This window comes from Biomphalaria glabrata, chromosome 1, assembly GCF_947242115.1.
Source record: "Biomphalaria glabrata chromosome 1, xgBioGlab47.1, whole genome shotgun sequence".
NCBI classification, from domain to species: Eukaryota; Metazoa; Mollusca; class Gastropoda; family Planorbidae; genus Biomphalaria; species Biomphalaria glabrata.
This window is the reverse complement of record NC_074711.1, coordinates 15,160,883-15,166,970: the sequence shown is the minus strand read 5'-3', so window position 1 is coordinate 15,166,970 and position 6,088 is coordinate 15,160,883.

Genomic DNA, 6,088 nt, shown 5'->3' with positions numbered 1-6,088 from the left:
AATTAAAAAAAAATATATAGGAAAGGCCCATCAGCGAAATGGCATATAAAGCGAACACCTCCCCGTAATTTCTATCCATTGTTATTTATTTCAAAAGTAACTGCAGAACTAATAAAATGGTATTACAAAGACTCCATTTTTCTACATTTTCCATCTATTCACTTTCGTTTTCCCTCATAAAATAAAGCATAGCTGAAGGTCAAAGTTGACATGCATGGAAATTTCATTCTCAAAACGTTTCCGGATAAACGAGAATAGGTCCGAACTTAAGACGATTTTAAAGCACCAATGGACATCGGCCGAAAAAAAATCGCCTATTATGCTTCTAAATAGATGAGGAAATAGTTAGCTAGAATAGCTAAGGCTATTCATTCCGTTGAAAAAAAAATATTATGGGGTGTTCGCTCAAAATGACCTTTTAACTGAAAACCTATTCAGCGAAACCCCTATTATACGCTTAAAAAGCCATTAATAATAATTTAGTTACTGATTTAATCTGTTTTTCTTTTTGTCTTACCTATTGTTATTGTTTGTAAAGTGAAATATTAAAATAATAGGCCTATTTTTAACCTTAACCCAATGTCTTCGATTTCGAAGATTAAGGAGGAGTGCAGTAGCCTACATGTTTCACATGTCTACCCCCAGTTGCGACCAGCATATTTTCCCGCATTTTCTTTCCGTCTAAAATGTTTGACTCGCAGCTCTCCAACAGTCTCTCAGAGGTCATATGCTGGCAGTTACTTTCCTCTATGCCAGTGAGGGAAACGACGCATCATTTGATCTTAACAGCGCTTAGGGCTATACGGTTTATACGGGGGGGGGGGGGAACCTCTGTTTTTCCGTCCTCCTTTTTTTTTAACTGGCTGGTTAACCTCTTGTTACTAATTAATGATATTAATATGTGTATAAATGTTTAAAAGATCAGAATTCATTTTCACTGGGTTCCCCCACCATTCTGAGATTAGGATTTCAGGAGATTTCCAAGAGTTTTCCAGGAGAAAATATTCGATTTCAGGAGCGGAAAAAAAACGCTAACTATATATTTAGTAATAAATATAAGAATTACCATATAATATACATGTATAAAATTACAAGATCTCTCCTGAGCCTTTCGTCTCCAGGCCCGAAACCCAAGTTGTTGTAGATCTACCTCCCATACATCATCAATCCATCGCATTCGGGATCTGCCTTTGGGTCAATCAGCGCGCGTGTGTGTGTGGGGGGGGGGGGGGGAGGTCGAGTTGATGTTGATTAATTTAAGTGCACTGAACATGTGTTCTTAAAAAAATAGTCGCAGTAACGAGAGTTTATGAAATGGAGAGTAAAACGACGTGGACTAGCCTATAGGGAGGAGGCGAAATAGAATTTTGTAGTTTCTTTCTTTCTCTAAAAGAAAAATATTTGATCGCAAGTTTCGTAGGCTATATAGACAGCAGTTCCAAGCAGAGAAAGGAGATGTGGAGCACGAGAAAAGTGAAAACAAATTTAGGCCTAATGTCACAAGGAGGACAATAGTTATAATGCTTCATGGAAGAAGTTAGATGATAGAACTAATTGAAGCATAATTTCCTATATTTTAACATGCTATTTCGCTATTTTTTACGGCCTTTCGCTCATTATGACTCCCGCGAAAATTGCGTTCGCTGATTAGGTCCGACCCCTACCGCAAGTTGACTTGAATTATAAATTTAATAGCTGATATGGAAAAAAGATTCAAATTTAGTTTTATCGCCCAATAGCTGAGGAGTCCGCAGATGTTTTCATTTTTTAAATAACTTTAACCATTTCGGAGTTATAAATTCTAAACTAAAAACTGGCACAAAAGCGTTCGCCATTGGTCCTTTCCCATATTACTAAATTAGATGTTTTCTGACATAATTAAATAATTTCTGTCACACTAAGTACCTATATATATATATTTTTATATATATTAATTTTAAATAAAAAAAAATTTTAAGAAAAAAAAAATAGTAGGGCTATGTATATAAGTGGAAAATAATTTAAACCAAGTAGTATTTCATTTTATACACATGAACCGCAACATAGCGATACGAGCATGTGAAAAAAAGAACCGAAGTGAAAATTTTATTTGTTGAGTAGTTTAGGCTTTGAATGTGAGATTGACCCTTTAGGCCTTTTCAGTAACAAAACAATTATATCAATTAGATAATCATTCAATAACATCAGTTAGGCCAGTTTCACATTTAACTTCACTTGACCTTCGCCTACCCGTTAGTCTGTTCGACCGTTGGGGCACCACACAAGATCTGTCAACTGTCTTTCTCGCTTTCCTGCCTTTTGCCTTGGATAGAACCGCTTCCAATGCCAGGCCCGTCAATCCTTTTATGTTGTCTTCTTATCGCTTTCTCTGTCTGCCTCTTCTTCTCTTTCCTGGTATTGTTCCCTGAGGGAATGTATTTGAGAGTCCTGAGGACATTGTGATGTGGCCATAGAGTTTGAGTTTACGTTTTTTGATAGTGGTTGGGGGGTCCAATCGCTGTATTAATCCTGTTTCAAATCTCTTCATTCGTGATGCGGTCTTTGTAAGTGAGTCATAAAGTGACACCTAGGATATAACTATATCTTTATAACTATCAGTTCATTGAATACATATGAATATTAACAATGTAATAATAGTAACATTAATAAATCTCCGTATCCTGTGGTATTTAGTCGTTAGTCGAACTATCAATACAACACTATCGGCAACACTTTCGACACGAGCACGTCTCTTCTTTTTGTATCAACGGAGATATGGGTTGTATGTAGTTATAGATAGTTTAATTTTCATAGTTTCGAATATTCTTTCTGAAAATATTGAAACCCGACTTGTTACCTGAGCAAACCATTTCAGGGGCCTATTTAGGCCCTATAGTTTATTTCTCTTATTTTATCTTATCTTATATAATACAGACGTTACTTCAAAAATGTAGATGATTACGTCCTACACGTCATGCATTTAGTCATGCATATTAACCAATGACTTAAATTCTGCCAAGTCACTGGTTTTCCTGGCTAGCTCAGGCAAACCATTCCATGCCCTAATAGCACTAGGGAAGAAGGAGTATTTGTACAAATTTGTCCTGGCATATGGGACGAGGAATGTGCCTCTATCTTTGTGTCTTTCAGAGTATTTTATTAAATTTTGTTTTTGTATTTGAAGATTATGGTTCAGTGTTTTATGTATAATTGCTACTTTACTTTTGAGTCTTCTGTCCTGAAGGCTTTCTAAGTTTAGTGATTTTACTAAAGATCTCCACACAATCTATCTATGTAACCTTGTTGTTGTTTTTTTCAACATGGTTAATTTTATTAGCCAATTTTCCATGAACCTTCGGTTTGTCTTTTTTTTTCTTTTGCTCTACATTAAAGGCTCCATTATCGTGCAATCAATTTAAAATGGGGAAACAAATGTTGTCCTAGTTTGTCAGGAAATCCAAATCATCATAGGACGTTTGTTATTTTTCTCAGCAATTTGAGGTGTGATTAATAAAAGGTCGTTGATATACTTGCTAGATATATTTAGAAGATATAGTTAAAACAATCAAAATATAAAGTAGGTACTAGTCGACCCACGGGGTAGCATACGCCGTTATTTTGCAGGGCCGGCCTTAGGCCAATGCAACCAATGCGACCGCATATACGAAAAAGTCCTGGAAATATTCGGAAATTATTAAAATCTTTTGAAAGCTCATACAAATGCCCTGAAATATATGGACAAAAATTGTCATTTTGGGGTGTCATTCAATATGGAAAATGTCAATCCTACGCGCGATTTAAAAAAAACAAAAAACGACATAATACCGTAATTTTGGAATCTGGTGAAAGAAGCTTCTCGCGCCTCAAACTAATGAAGAATTAATTCAGGTCAACAATTCTCGTAGATAGATTGACATTTTGGTAATTCTTGCTATTGAGCTTGATCTACTGTATAACTTAATCGCTACACGCAAGGCTGGTTAAGTAATTCTGTACGTAGTAAATGAATAAAATGCAAAGACGAATATATTTTCTAATTTAAACTCTTAATTTTCACTTAAAATCCGTATCCCTACCCAAACTTGGCCCGCGTATTCCGTTTCGCATAGGGCCCCACAATGTTTAAGTCCGACCCTTCTATTTAGTGACTGGTGAATACAGAGTAGATTACTTGTTAACCCACGGCGTAAGATATTATAGGCTACGCTGCTATTTTTTTCAGGGCCGGCCTTAGGCCACTGCAGTCTATCCGACCCTAGTGGGCCCCACACTTTCATAGGACCCGCGCTAATTCTAGGTGTAAATAATTAAATTAAACCATTTTATAACTTATAACCTATTTCCCGCGGCCGCCTGATTTACCTGGAAATATCCGGAAACTATTAAAAATCTTTTGAAAACTCATACAAATCACATGAAATATATAGACAAAAATTGTCATTTTGAGGTGTCATTCAATCCTACGCGCGATAAATAAAAACGGCATTATGCATTAGTCGTAATTGTGTAATCTGGTGAAAGAAGCTTCTCGCGCCTCAAACTAATGAAGAATTACTTGAGGTCAACAATTCTCTTAGATTGAAACATTTGGTAATTCTTGCTATTGAGCGTGATCTATGTAGGAAATAAAATGTTTATGGTATACTGTATGACTTCACGAATTTATTTTCAAATACAAACTCTTAAATTTCACTTATTATCCGTATCCCTACCCAAACTTGGGCCCGCGAAATCCGTTTCGCATAGGGCCCCACAACGGTTGAGTCCGGCCCTGCTTTTTAGTGACGGGTGAATATTAGTAGATTAACTGTTCTTCCCCCCCCCCCCTCTTTTTTCGCCGCTACGTGAGGTAGAAATAAAAAAAAGAGGGATCTTTCTTGGTCACAACAAAGATGGCCCTGCTATTTAGTGACGGGTAAATACTACTGTTCTCCCCTACCCCCTCTTTTTTTTTCTGGCGTAACTCTAGTTCGTCCGACTTGCAGAAATAAAAGAGTGATCTTTCCTGTACTTCTTGCTTGCGTGTCCAAACTCTTGAGCCATGAAGAAAATTATATAGATAGATAGATACTTAAAAAAAAAGTTTTTACATGGGAATATCACCAATACTGCAAGATTTATCTCCTTTTTTCTATACAAACCAATAATAGCCTAATTAATTGGGAGAAATAACGTGTATAAGATAAGTACATTGTAACAGAGTGAGTTGATAAAAGCTTTGCAGAAAAAAAAAAGTTATCTTTAGCAAAAAGGTTTGATTTGTCTTATCTTCTTATAGATTACAGCCGTCACTTCAAAACAAGAAAATAATTACGTCCTACGCAATTCACTTGTCAATCTAGTCATGCATGTTAATCAATGACTTATAACTCTGCTAAGTCGTTGGTTGTTCTGGCTCCTTCGGGCAACCCATTCCATTCTCTAATTGCACTAGGGAAGGAGTACAGATTTGTTTTAGCGTATGGAATAAGAAATGTGCCTTTCTGAGTATCTCATTTTTTATTGTGTAAATTATGGTTCAATGTTTTATGTATTATAGCTACCGGGTACTTAACTTTTTATTGTTCTGTCCTGAAGTGTCTCTCAGTTTAGTGATTTTATTAATGGTGTTACTCTAATGAAATTTGAACATTTCGTTTGGTATAAATCTCACTGCTCTTTTTTTTGTACATGTTAGTTTCAAGATGTTTTCTTGAGGGATCTCATACAGAGGATGCATATTCTAATATTCTGTTCAGACTTCTACGCTGTCCCACTCACCAAGAATGCCCTAGTGTTACTAGACTAACATAACAACACTTGAATGCACTTTCAGAATACCATACAACAATGACTAATGTATGTTTCGAACAGTGCAGCAAATGTATGTCTGTTAGCAGTACTCTGTTCTACACATCTAAATGTGATTTCAACACAAAACCGTGTGTAGGCCTGTCTCAATCAGGTTGGTGCTAAAATACTGTTACAATAAAAAATGGATCATTCCAAGACATTTGGGTCAATAAGTTCAAATGAAATACTTCAAATTGTATTTCCATCTGAGAGCACACTTACACTAAAACTCCAGTGAAATCCTACAAGTGTTCAACTATCAATGCTACTGGCTTCA